Genomic DNA, 14,761 nt, shown 5'->3' on the forward strand with positions numbered 1-14,761 from the left:
AAAAATTCTGAAATAAACCATGGATGTCGTAGATATGCTTGTTAGATTTCCTAAGAACTATTACATGCTTCGATTCGATAAGGCTAGGCCACTTTATGACCTTTTTAGTGAATTAAAAAAGGTCAAAAACGAGTAAAATCCGTAAATTAACAAGGAAATTCACTTAACCCTCATTTTGTCCATTTTTGAAAATGATAAAATCAACCTTGGAATTCGAATATATGCTTGTTAGATTTCATAGGAACTATTACATACTTCGATTCGATAAGGCTAGGCCACTTTATGACCTTTTTAGTGAAAGAAAAAGGTCAAAAACGAGTAAAATCCATAAATTAACAAGGAAATTCACTTAACCCCCATTTTAGCCTTTTTAAAAAATTCTGAAATAAACCATGGATGTCGTAGATATGCTTGTTAGATTTCCTAAGAACTATTACATGCTTCGATTCGATAAGGCTAGGCCACTTTATGACCTTTTTAGTGAAAGAAAAAGGTCAAAAACGAGTAAAATCCATAAATTAACAAGAAAATTCACTTAACCCCCATTTTGGCCGTTTTTAAAAATTCTAAAATAAACCATGGATGTCGTAGATATGCTTGTTAGATTTCCTAGGAACTATTACATGCTTCGATTCGATATGGCTAGGCCATTTTATGACCTTTTCAGTGAAAGAAAAAGGGTCAAAAACGAGTAAAATCCGTAAATTAACAAGGAAATTCAATTAACCCCCATTTTGGCCGATTTTAAAAATTCTAAAATAAACCATGGATGTCGTAGATATGCTTGTTAGATTTCCGAAGAATTATTACACGCTTCGATTCGATATGGCTAGGCCACTTTATGACCTTTTTAGTGAAAGAAAAATGGTCAAAATTGAGTAAAATCCGTATATTAACAAGGAAATTCACTTAACCCCCATTTTGGCCTTTTTAAAAAATTCTAAAATAAACCATGGATGTCGTAGATATGCTTGTTAGATTTCCTAGGAACTATTACATGCTTCGATTCGATAAGGCTAGGCCACTTTATGACCTTTTTAGTGAAAGAAAAATGTTCAAAAACGAGTAAAATCCGTAAATTAACAAGGAAATTCAATTAACCCCCATTTTGGCCGTTTTTAAAAATTCTAAAATAAACCATGGATGTCGTAGATATGCTTGATAGATTTCCTAGGAACTATTACATGCTTCGATTCGATAAGGCTAGGCCACTTTATGACCTTTTTAGTGAATTAAAAAAGGTCAAAAACGAGTAAAATCCGTAAATTAACAAGGAAATTCACTTAACCCTCATTTTGTCCATTTTTGAAAATGATAAAATCAACCTTGGATGTCGTAGATATGCTTGTTAGATTTCCTAGGAACTATTACATGCTTCGATTCGATATGGCTAGGCCATTTTATGACCTTTTCAGTGAAAGAAAAAGGGTCAAAAACGAGTAAAATCCGTAAATTAACAAGGAAATTCACTTAACCCCCATTTTGGCCATTTTTAAAAATACTAAAATAAACCATGGATGTCGTAGATATGCTTGCTAGATTTCCTAGGAACTATTACATGCTTCGATTCGATAAGGCTAGGCCACTTTATGACCTTTTTAGTGAAAGAAAAAGGGTCAAAAACGAGTAAAATCCGTAAATTAACAAGGAAATTCAATTAACCCCCATTTTGGCCGTTTTTAAAAATTCTAAAATAAACCATGGATGTCGTAGATATGCTTGTTAGATTTCCGAAGAATTATTACACGCTTCGATTCGATATGGCTAGGCCACTTTATGACCCTTTTAGTGAAAGAAAAATGGTCAAAAATGAGTAAAATCCGTATATTAACAAGGAAATTCACTTAACCCCCATTTTGGCCTTTTTAAAAAATTCTAAAATAAACCATGGATGTCGTAGATATGCTTGTTAGATTTCCTAGGAACTATTACATGCTTCGATTCGATAAGGCTAGGCCACTTTATGACCTTTTTAGTGAAAGAAAAATGTTCAAAAACGAGTAAAATCCGTAAATTAACAAGGAAATTCAATTAACCCCCATTTTGGCCGTTTTTAAAAATTCTAAAATAAACCATGGATGTCGTAGATATGCTTGATAGATTTCCTAGGAACTATTACATGCTTCGATTCGATAAGGCTAGGCCACTTTATGACCTTTTTAGTGAATTAAAAAAGGCCAAAAACAAGTAAAATCCGTAAATTAACAAGGAAATTCACTTAACACTCATTTTGTCCATTTTTGAAAATGATAAAATCAACCTTGGAATTCGAATATATGCTTGTTAGATTTCATAGGAACTATTACATGCTTCGATTCGATAAGGCTAGGCCACTTTATGACCTTTTTAGTGAAAGAAAAAGGTCAAAAACGAGTAAAATCCATAAATTAACAAGGAAATTCACTTAACCCCCATTTTGGCCTTTTTAAAAAATTCTGAAATAAACCATGGATGTCGTAGATATGCTTGTTAGATTTCCTAAGAACTATTACATGCTTCGATTCGATAAGGCTAGGCCACTTTATGACCTTTTTAGTGAATTAAAAAAGGTCAAAAACGAGTAAAATCCGTAAATTAACAAGGAAATTCACTTAACCCTCATTTTGTCCATTTTTGAAAATGATAAAATCAACCTTGGAATTCGAATATATGCTTGTTAGATTTCATAGGAACTATTACATACTTCGATTCGATAAGGCTAGGCCACTTTATGACCTTTTTAGTGAAAGAAAAAGGTCAAAAACGAGTAAAATCCATAAATTAACAAGGAAATTCACTTAACCCCCATTTTAGCCTTTTTAAAAAATTCTGAAATAAACCATGGATGTCGTAGATATGCTTGTTAGATTTCCTAAGAACTATTACATGCTTCGATTCGATAAGGCTAGGCCACTTTATGACCTTTTTAGTGAAAGAAAAAGGTCAAAAACGAGTAAAATCCATAAATTAACAAGAAAATTCACTTAACCCCCATTTTGGCCGTTTTTAAAAATTCTAAAATAAACCATGGATGTCGTAGATATGCTTGTTAGATTTCCTAGGAACTATTACATGCTTCGATTCGATATGGCTAGGCCATTTTATGACCTTTTCAGTGAAAGAAAAAGGGTCAAAAACGAGTAAAATCCGTAAATTAACAAGGAAATTCAATTAACCCCCATTTTGGCCGATTTTAAAAATTCTAAAATAAACCATGGATGTCGTAGATATGCTTGTTAGATTTCCGAAGAATTATTACACGCTTCGATTCGATATGGCTAGGCCACTTTATGACCTTTTTAGTGAAAGAAAAATGGTCAAAATTGAGTAAAATCCGTATATTAACAAGGAAATTCACTTAACCCCCATTTTGGCCTTTTTAAAAAATTCTAAAATAAACCATGGATGTCGTAGATATGCTTGTTAGATTTCCTAGGAACTATTACATGCTTCGATTCGATAAGGCTAGGCCACTTTATGACCTTTTTAGTGAAAGAAAAATGTTCAAAAACGAGTAAAATCCGTAAATTAACAAGGAAATTCAATTAACCCCCATTTTGGCCGTTTTTAAAAATTCTAAAATAAACCATGGATGTCGTAGATATGCTTGATAGATTTCCTAGGAACTATTACATGCTTCGATTCGATAAGGCTAGGCCACTTTATGACCTTTTTAGTGAATTAAAAAAGGCCAAAAACAAGTAAAATCCGTAAATTAACAAGGAAATTCACTTAACACTCATTTTGTCCATTTTTGAAAATGATAAAATCAACCTTGGAATTCGAATATATGCTTGTTAGATTTCATAGGAACTATTACATGCTTCGATTCGATAAGGCTAGGCCACTTTATGACCTTTTTAGTGAAAGAAAAAGGTCAAAAACGAGTAAAATCCATAAATTAACAAGGAAATTCACTTAACCCCCATTTTGGCCTTTTTAAAAAATTCTGAAATAAACCATGGATGTCGTAGATATGCTTGTTAGATTTCCTAAGAACTATTACATGCTTCGATTCGATAAGGCTAGGCCACTTTATGACCTTTTTAGTGAATTAAAAAAGGTCAAAAACGAGTAAAATCCGTAAATTAACAAGGAAATTCACTTAACCCTCATTTTGTCCATTTTTGAAAATGATAAAATCAACCTTGGAATTCGAATATATGCTTGTTAGATTTCATAGGAACTATTACATACTTCGATTCGATAAGGCTAGGCCACTTTATGACCTTTTTAGTGAAAGAAAAAGGTCAAAAACGAGTAAAATCCATAAATTAACAAGGAAATTCACTTAACCCCCATTTTAGCCTTTTTAAAAAATTCTGAAATAAACCATGGATGTCGTAGATATGCTTGTTAGATTTCCTAAGAACTATTACATGCTTCGATTCGATAAGGCTAGGCCACTTTATGACCTTTTTAGTGAAAGAAAAAGGTCAAAAACGAGTAAAATCCATAAATTAACAAGAAAATTCACTTAACCCCCATTTTGGCCGTTTTTAAAAATTCTAAAATAAACCATGGATGTCGTAGATATGCTTGTTAGATTTCCTAGGAACTATTACATGCTTCGATTCGATATGGCTAGGCCATTTTATGACCTTTTCAGTGAAAGAAAAAGGGTCAAAAACGAGTAAAATCCGTAAATTAACAAGGAAATTCAATTAACCCCCATTTTGGCCGATTTTAAAAATTCTAAAATAAACCATGGATGTCGTAGATATGCTTGTTAGATTTCCGAAGAATTATTACACGCTTCGATTCGATATGGCTAGGCCACTTTATGACCTTTTTAGTGAAAGAAAAATGGTCAAAATTGAGTAAAATCCGTATATTAACAAGGAAATTCACTTAACCCCCATTTTGGCCTTTTTAAAAAATTCTAAAATAAACCATGGATGTCGTAGATATGCTTGTTAGATTTCCTAGGAACTATTACATGCTTCGATTCGATAAGGCTAGGCCACTTTATGACCTTTTTAGTGAAAGAAAAATGTTCAAAAACGAGTAAAATCCGTAAATTAACAAGGAAATTCAATTAACCCCCATTTTGGCCGTTTTTAAAAATTCTAAAATAAACCATGGATGTCGTAGATATGCTTGTTAGATTTCATAGGAACTATTACATGCTTCGATTCGATAAGGCTAGGCCACTTTATGACCTTTTTAGTGAAAGAAAAAGGTCAAAAACGAGTAAAATCCATAAATTAACAAGGAAATTCACTTAACCCCCATTTTGGCCTTTTTAAAAAATTCTGAAATAAACCATGGATGTCGTAGATATGCTTGTTAGATTTCCTAAGAACTATTACATGCTTCGATTCGATAAGGCTAGGCCACTTTATGACCTTTTTAGTGAATTAAAAAAGGTCAAAAACGAGTAAAATCCGTAAATTAACAAGGAAATTCACTTAACCCTCATTTTGTCCATTTTTGAAAATGATAAAATCAACCTTGGAATTCGAATATATGCTTGTTAGATTTCATAGGAACTATTACATACTTCGATTCGATAAGGCTAGGCCACTTTATGACCTTTTTAGTGAAAGAAAGAGGTCAAAAACGAGTAAAATCCATAAATTAACAAGGAAATTCACTTAACCCCCATTTTGGCCTTTTTAAAAAATTCTGAAATAAACCATGGATGTCGTAGATATGCTTGTTAGATTTCCTAAGAACTATTACATGCTTCGATTCGATAAGGCTAGGCCACTTTATGACCTTTTTAGTGAAAGAAAAAGGTCAAAAACGAGTAAAATCCATAAATTAACAAGGAAATTCACTTAACCCCCATTTTGGCCTTTTTAAAAAATTCTAAAATAAATCATGGATGTCGTAGATATGCTTGTTAGATTTCCTAGGAACTATTACATGCTTCGATTCGATAAGGCTAGGCCACTTTATAACCTTTTTAGTGAAAGAAAAAGGGTCAAAAACGAGTAAAATCCGTAAATTAACAAGGAAATTCACTTAACCCTCATTTTGTCCATTTTCGAAAATGATAAAATCAACCTTGGAATTCGATTATATGCTTGTTAGATTTCACAGGAACTATTACATGCTTCGATTCGATAAGGTTAGGCCACTTTATGACCTTTTTAGTGAAAGAAAAAGGTCAAAAACGAGTAAAATCCATAAATTAACAAGGAAATTCACTTAACCCCCATTTTGGCCTTTTTAAAAAATTCTGAAATAAACCATGGATGTCGTAGATATGCTTGTTAGATTTCCTAAGAACTATTACATGCTTCGATTCGATAAGGCTAGGCCACTTTATGACCTTTTTAGTGAAAGAAAAAGGTCAAAAACGAGTAAAATCCATAAATTAACAAGGAAATTCACTTAACCCCCATTTTGGCCTTTTTAAAAAATTCTGAAATAAACCATGGATGTCGTAGATATGCTTGTTAGATTTCCTAAGAACTATTACATGCTTCGATTCGATAAGGCTAGGCCACTTTATGACCTTTTTAGTGAAAGAAAAAGGTCAAAAACGAGTAAAATCCATAAATTAACAAGTAAATTCACTTAACCCCCATTTTGGCCTTTTTAAAAAATTCTGAAATAAACCATGGATGTCGTAGATATGCTTGTTAGATTTCCTAAGAACTATTACATGCTTCGATTCGATAAGGCTAGGCCACTTTATGACCTTTTTAGTGAATTAAAAAAGGTCAAAAACGAGTAAAATCCGTAAATTAACAAGGAAATTCACTTAACCCTCATTTTGTCCATTTTTGAAAATGATAAAATCAACCTTGGAATTCGAATATATGCTTGTTAGATTTCATAGGAACTATTACATGCTTCGATTCGATAAGGCTAGGCCACTTTATGACCTTTTTAGTGAAAGAAAAAGGTCAAAAACGAGTAAAATCCATAAATTAACAAGGAAATTCACTTAACCCCCATTTTAGCCTTTTTAAAAAATTCTGAAATAAACCATGGATGTCGTAGATATGCTTGTTAGATTTCCTAAGAACTATTACATGCTTCGATTCGATAAGGCTAGGCCACTTTATGACCTTTTTAGTGAAAGAAAAAGGTCAAAAACGAGTAAAATCCATAAATTAACAAGAAAATTCACTTAACCCCCATTTTGGCCGTTTTTAAAAATTCTAAAATAAACCATGGATGTCGTAGATATGCTTGTTAGATTTCCTAGGAACTATTACATGCTTCGATTCGATATGGCTAGGCCATTTTATGACCTTTTCAGTGAAAGAAAAAGGGTCAAAAACGAGTAAAATCCGTAAATTAACAAGGAAATTCACTTAACCCCCATTTTGGCCGTTTTTAAAAATACTAAAATAAACCATGGATGTCGTAGATATGCTTGCTAGATTTCCTAGGAACTATTACATGCTTCGATTCGATAAGGCTAGGCCACTTTATGACCTTTTTAGTGAAAGAAAAAGGGTCAAAAACGAGTAAAATCCGTAAATTAGCAAGGAAATTCAATTAACCCCCATTTTGGCCGTTTTTAAAAATTCTAAAATAAACCATGGATGTCGTAGATATGCTTGTTAGATTTCCGAAGAATTATTACACGCTTCGATTCGATATGGCTAGGCCACTTTATGACCTTTTTAGTGAAAGAAAAATGGTCAAAAATGAGTAAAATCCGTATATTAACAAGGAAATTCACTTAACCCCCATTTTGGCCTTTTTAAAAAATTCTAAAATAAACCATGGATGTCGTAGATATGCTTGTTAGATTTCCTAGGAACTATTACATGCTTCGATTCGATAAGGCTAGGCCACTTTATGACCTTTTTAGTGAAAGAAAAATGTTCAAAAACGAGTAAAATCCGTAAATTAACAAGGAAATTCAATTAACCCCCATTTTGGCCGTTTTTAAAATTCTAAAATAAACCATGGATGTCGTAGATATGCTTGATAGATTTCCTAGGAACTATTACATGCTTCGATTCGATAAGGCTAGACCACTTTATGACCTTTTTAGTGAATTAAAAAAGGCCAAAAACAAGTAAAATCCGTAAATTAACAAGGAAATTCACTTAACACTCATTTTGTCCATTTTTGAAAATGATAAAATCAACCTTGGAATTCGAATATATGCTTGTTAGATTTCATAGGAACTATTACATGCTTCGATTCGATAAGGCTAGGCCACTTTATGACCTTTTTAGTGAAAGAAAAAGGTCAAAAACGAGTAAAATCCATAAATTAACAAGGAAATTCACTTAACCCCCATTTTGGCCTTTTTAAAAAATTCTGAAATAAACCATGGATGTCGTAGATATGCTTGTTAGATTTCCTAAGAACTATTACATGCTTCGATTCGATAAGGCTAGGCCACTTTATGACCTTTTTAGTGAAAGAAAAAGGTCAAAAACGAGTAAAATCCATAAATTAACATGGAAATTCACTTAACCCTCATTTTGTCCATTTTCGAAAATGATAAAATCAACCTTGGAATTCGAATATATGCTTGTTAGATTTCACAGGAACTATTACATGCTTCGATTCAATAAGGCTAGGCCACTTTATGACCTTTTTAGTGAAAGAAAAAGGTCAAAAACTAGTAAAATCCATAAATTAACAAGGAAATTCACTTAACCCCCATTTTGGTCTTTTTAAAAAATTCTGAAATAAACCATGGATGTCGTAGATATGCTTGTTAGATTTCCTAAGAACTATTACATGCTTCGATTCGATAAGGCTAGGCCACTTTATGACCTTTTTAGTGAAAGAAAAAGGTCAAAAACGAGTAAAATCCATAAATTAACAATGAAATTCACTTAACCCCCATTTTGGCCTTTTTAAAAAATTCTAAAATAAACCATGGATGTCGTAGATATGCTTGTTAGATTTCCTAGGAACTATTACATGCTTCGATTTGATAAGGCTAGGCCACTTTATGACCTTTTTAGTGAAAGAAAAAGGGTCAAAAACGAGTAATATCCGTAAATTAACAAGGAAATTCACTTAACCCTTATTTTGTCCATTTTCGAAAATGATAAAATCAACCTTGGAATTCGAATATATGCTTGTTAGCTTTCATAGGAACTATTACATGCTTCGATTCGATAAGGCTAGGCCACTTTATGATCTTTTTAGTGAAAGAAAAAAGGTCAAAAATGAGTAAAATCCGTATATTAACAAGGAAATTCAATTAACCCCCATTTTGGCCTTTTTAAAAAATTCTAAAATAAACCATGGATGTCGTAGATATGCTTGTTAGATTTCCTAGGAACTATTACATGCTTCGATTCGATAAGGCTAGGCCACTTTATGACCTTTTTAGTGAAAGAAAAAGGTCAAAAACGAGTAAAATCCATAAATTAACAAGGAAATTCACTTAACCCCCATTTTGGCCTTTTTAAAAAATTCTAAAATAAACCATGGATGTCGTAGATATGCTTGATAGATTTCCTAGGAACTATTACATGCTTCGATTCGATAAGGCTAGGCCACTTTATGACCTTTTTAGTGAAAGAAAAAGGTCAAAAACGAGTAAAATCCATAAATTAACAAGGAAATTCACTTAACCCCCATTTTGGCCTTTTTAAAAAATTCTAAAATAAACCATGGATGTCGTAGATATGCTTGTTAGATTTCCTAGGAACTATTACATGCTTCGATTCGATAAGGCTAGGCCACTTTATGACCTTTTTAGTGAAAGAAAAAGGGTCAAAAACGAGTAAAATCCGTAAATTAACAAGGAAATTCACTTAACCCTCATTTTGTCCATTTTCGAAAATGATAAAATCAACCTTGGAATTCGAATATATGCTTGTTAGATTTCACAGGAACTATTACATGCTTCGATTCGATAAGGCTAGGCCACTTTATGACCTTTTTAGTGAAAGAAAAAGGTCAAAAACGAGTAAAATCCATAAATTAACAAGGAAATTCACTTAACCCCCATTTTGGCCTTTTTAAAAAATTCTGAAATAAACCATGGATGTCGTAGATATGCTTGTTAGATTTCCTAAGAACTATTACATGCTTCGATTCGATAAGGCTAGGCCACTTTATGACCTTTTTAGTGAAAGAAAAAGGTCAAAAACGAGTAAAATCCATAAATTAACAAGGAAATTCACTTAAGCCCCATTTTGGCCTTTTTAAAAAATTCTGAAATAAACCATGGATGTAGTAGATATGCTTGTTAGATTTCCTAAGAACTATTACATGCTTCGATTCGATAAGGCTAGGCCACTTTATGACCTTTTTAGTGAAAGAAAAAGGTCAAAAACGAGTAAAATCCATAAAATAACAAGGAAATTCACTTAACCCCCATTTTGGCCTTTTTAAAAAATTCTGAAATAAACCATGGATGTCGTAGATATGCTTGTTAGATTTCCTAAGAACTATTACATGCTTCGATTCGATAAGGCTAGGCCACTTTATGACCTTTTTAGTGAATTAAAAAAGGTCAAAAACGAGTAAAATCCGTAAATTAACAAGGAAATTCACTTAACCCTCATTTTGTCCATTTTTGAAAATGATAAAATCAACCTTGGAATTCGAATATATGCTTGTTAGATTTCATAGGAACTATTACATGCTTCGATTCGATAAGGCTAGGCCACTTTATGACCTTTTTAGTGAAAGAAAAAGGTCAAAAACGAGTAAAATCCATAAATTAACAAGGAAATTCATTTAACCCCCATTTTAGCCTTTTTAAAAAATTCTGAAATAAACCATGGATGTCGTAGATATGCTTGTTAGATTTCCTAAGAACTATTACATGCTTCGATTCGATAAGGCTAGGCCACTTTATGACCTTTTTAGTGAAAGAAAAAGGTCAAAAACGAGTAAAATCCATAAATTAACAAGAAAATTCACTTAACCCCCATTTTGGCCGTTTTTAAAAATTCTAAAATAAACCATGGATGTCGTAGATATGCTTGTTAGATTTCCTAGGAACTATTACATGCTTCGATTCGATATGGCTAGGCCATTTTATGACCTTTTCAGTGAAAGAAAAAGGGTCAAAAACGAGTAAAATCCGTAAATTAACAAGGAAATTCACTTAACCCCCATTTTGGCCGTTTTTAAAAATACTAAAATAAACCATGGATGTCGTAGATATGCTTGCTAGATTTCCTAGGAACTATTACATGCTTCGATTCGATAAGGCTAGGCCACTTTATGACCTTTTTAGTGAAAGAAAAAGGGTCAAAAACGAGTAAAATCCGTAAATTAACAAGGAAATTCAATTAACCCCCATTTTGGCCGTTTTTAAAAATTCTAAAATAAACCATGGATGTCGTAGATATGCTTGTTAGATTTCCGAAGAATTATTACACGCTTCGATTCGATATGGCTAGGCCACTTTATGACCTTTTTAGTGAAAGAAAAATGGTCAAAAATGAGTAAAATCCGTATATTAACAAGGAAATTCACTTAACCCCCATTTTGGCCTTTTTAAAAAATTCTAAAATAAACCATGGATGTCGTAGATATGCTTGTTAGATTTCCTAGGAACTATTACATGCTTCGATTCGATAAGGCTAGGCCACTTTATGACCTTTTTAGTGAAAGAAAAATGTTCAAAAACGAGTAAAATCCGTAAATTAACAAGGAAATTCAATTAACCCCCATTTTGGCCGTTTTTAAAATTCTAAAATAAACCATGGATGTCGTAGATATGCTTGATAGATTTCCTAGGAACTATTACATGCTTCGATTCGATAAGGCTAGGCCACTTTATGACCTTTTTAGTGAATTAAAAAAGGCCAAAAACAAGTAAAATCCGTAAATTAACAAGGAAATTCACTTAACACTCATTTTGTCCATTTTTGAAAATGATAAAATCAACCTTGGAATTCGAATATATGCTTGTTAGATTTCATAGGAACTATTACATGCTTCGATTCGATAAGGCTAGGCCACTTTATGACCTTTTTAGTGAAAGAAAAAGGTCAAAAACGAGTAAAATCCATAAATTAACAAGGAAATTCACTTAACCCCCATTTTGGCCTTTTTAAAAAATTCTGAAATAAACCATGGATGTCGTAGATATGCTTGTTAGATTTCCTAAGAACTATTACATGCTTCGATTCGATAAGGCTAGGCCACTTTATGACCTTTTTAGTGAAAGAAAAAGGTCAAAAACGAGTAAAATCCATAAATTAACAATGAAATTCACTTAACCCCCATTTTGGCCTTTTTAAAAAATTCTAAAATAAACCATGGATGTCGTAGATATGCTTGTTAGATTTCCTAGGAACTATTACATGCTTCGATTCGATAAGGCTAGGCCACTTTATGACCTTTTTAGTGAAAGAAAAAGGGTCAAAAACGAGTAAAATCCGTAAATTAACAAGGAAATTCACTTAACCCTCATTTTATCCATTTTCGAAAATGATAAAATCAACCTTGGAATTCGAATATATGCTTGTTAGATTTCACAGGAACTATTACATGCTTCGATTCGATAAGGCTAGGCCACTTTATGACCTTTTTAGTGAAAGAAAAAGGTCAAAAACTAGTAAAATCCATAAATTAACAAGGAAATTCACTTAACCCCCATTTTGGCCTTTTTAAAAAATTCTGAAATAAACCATGGATGTCGTAGATATGCTTGTTAGATTTCCTAAGAACTATTACATGCTTCGATTCGATAAGGCTAGGCCACTTTATGACCTTTTTAGTGAAAGAAAAAGGTCAAAAACGAGTAAAATCCATAAATTAACAAGGAAATTCACTTAACCCCCATTTTGGCCTTTTTAAAAAATTCTAAAATAAACCATGGATGTCGTAGATATGCTTGTTAGATTTCCTATGAACTATTACATGCTTCGATTTGATAAGGCTAGGCCACTTTATGACCTTTTTAGTGAAAGAAAAAGGTCAAAAACGAGTAAAATCCATAAATTAACAAGGAAATTCACTTAACCCCCATTTTGGCCTTTTTAAAAAATTCTAAAATAAACCATGGATGTCGTAGATATGCTTGTTAGCTTTCCTAAGAACTATTACATGCTTCGATTCGATAAGGCTAGGCCACTTTATGACCTTTTTAGTGAAAGAAAAAGGGTCAAAAACGAGTAAAATCCGTAAATTAACAAGGAAATTCACTTAACCCTTATTTTGTCCATTTTCGAAAATGATAAAATCAACCTTGGAATTCGAATATATGCTTGTTAGATTTCATAGGAACTATTACATGCTTCGATTCGATAAGGCTAAGCCACTTTATGACCTATTTAGTGAAAGAAAAAGGGTCAAAAATGAGTAAAATCCGTAAATTAACAAGGAAATTCAATTAACCCCCATTTTGGCCGTTTTTAAAAATTCTAAAATAAACCATGGATGTCGTAGATATGCTTGATAGATTTCCTAGGAACTATTATATGCTTCGATTCGATGAGGCTAGGCCACTTTATGACCTTTTTAGTGAATTAAAAAAGGTCAAAAACGAGTAAAATCCGTAAATTAACAAGGAAATTCACTTAACCCTCATTTTGTCCATTTTTGAAAATGATAAAATCAACCTTGGAATTCGAATATATGCTTGTTAGATTTCATAGGAACTATTACATGCTTCGATTCGATAAGGCTAGGCCACTTTATGACCTTTTTAGTGAAAGAAAAAGGTCAAAAACGAGTAAAATCCATAAATTAACAAGGAAATTCACTTAACCCCCATTTTAGCCTTTTTAAAAAATTCTGAAATAAACCATGGATGTCGTAGATAAGCTTGTTAGATTTCCTAAGAACTATTACATGCTTCGATTCGATAAGGCTAGGCCACTTTATGTCCTTTTTAGTGAAAGAAAAAGGTCAAAAACGAGTAAAATCCATAAATTAACAAGAAAATTCACTTAACCCCCATTTTGGCCGTTTTTAAAAATTCTAAAATAAACCATGGATGTCGTAGATATGCTTGATAGATTTCCTAGGAACTGTTACATGCTTCGATTCGATAAGGCTAGGCCACTTTATGACCTTTTTAGTGAATTAAAAAAGGTCAAAAACGAGTAAAATCCGTAAGTTAACAAGGAAATTCACTTAACACTCATTTTGTCCATTTTGAAAATGATAAAATCAACCTTGGAATTCGAATATATGCTTGTTAGATTTCATAGGAACTATTACATGCTTCGATTCGATAAGGCTAGACCACTTTATGACCTTTTTAGTGAAAGAAAAAGGTCAAAAACGAGTAAAATCCATAAATTAACAAGGAAATTCACTTAACCCCCATTTTGGCCTTTTTAAAAAATTCTGAAATAAACCATGGATGTCGTAGATATGCTTGTTAGATTTCCTAAGAACTATTACATGCTTCGATTCGATAAGGCTAGGCCACTTTATGACCTTTTTAGTGAAAGAAAAAGGTCAAAAACGAGTAAAATCCATAAATTAACAAGGAAATTCACTTAACCCCCATTTTGGCCTTTTTAAAAAATTCTAAAATAAACCATGGATGTCGTAGATATGCTTGTTAGATTTCCTAGGAACTATTACATGCTTCGATTCGATAAGGCTAGGCCACTTTATGACCTTTTTAGTGAAAGAAAAAGGGTCAAAAACGAGTAAAATCCGTAAATTAACAAGGAAATTCACTTAACCCTCATTTTATCCATTTTCGAAAATGATAAAATCAACCTTGGAATTCGAATATATGCTTGTTAGATTTCACAGGAACTATTACATGCTTCGATTCGATAAGGCTAGGCCACTTTATGACCTTTTTAGTGAAAGAAAAAGGTCAAAAACTAGTAAAATCCATAAATTAACAAGGAAATTCACTTAACCCCCATTTTGGCCTTTTTAAAAAATTCTGAAATAAACCATGGATGTC

Source organism: Medicago sativa, chromosome 1 (genome assembly GCF_051527215.1).
Source record: "Medicago sativa cultivar Bolivia chromosome 1, Bolivia_mono, whole genome shotgun sequence".
Lineage (NCBI taxonomy): Eukaryota > Viridiplantae > Streptophyta > Magnoliopsida > Fabales > Fabaceae > Medicago > Medicago sativa.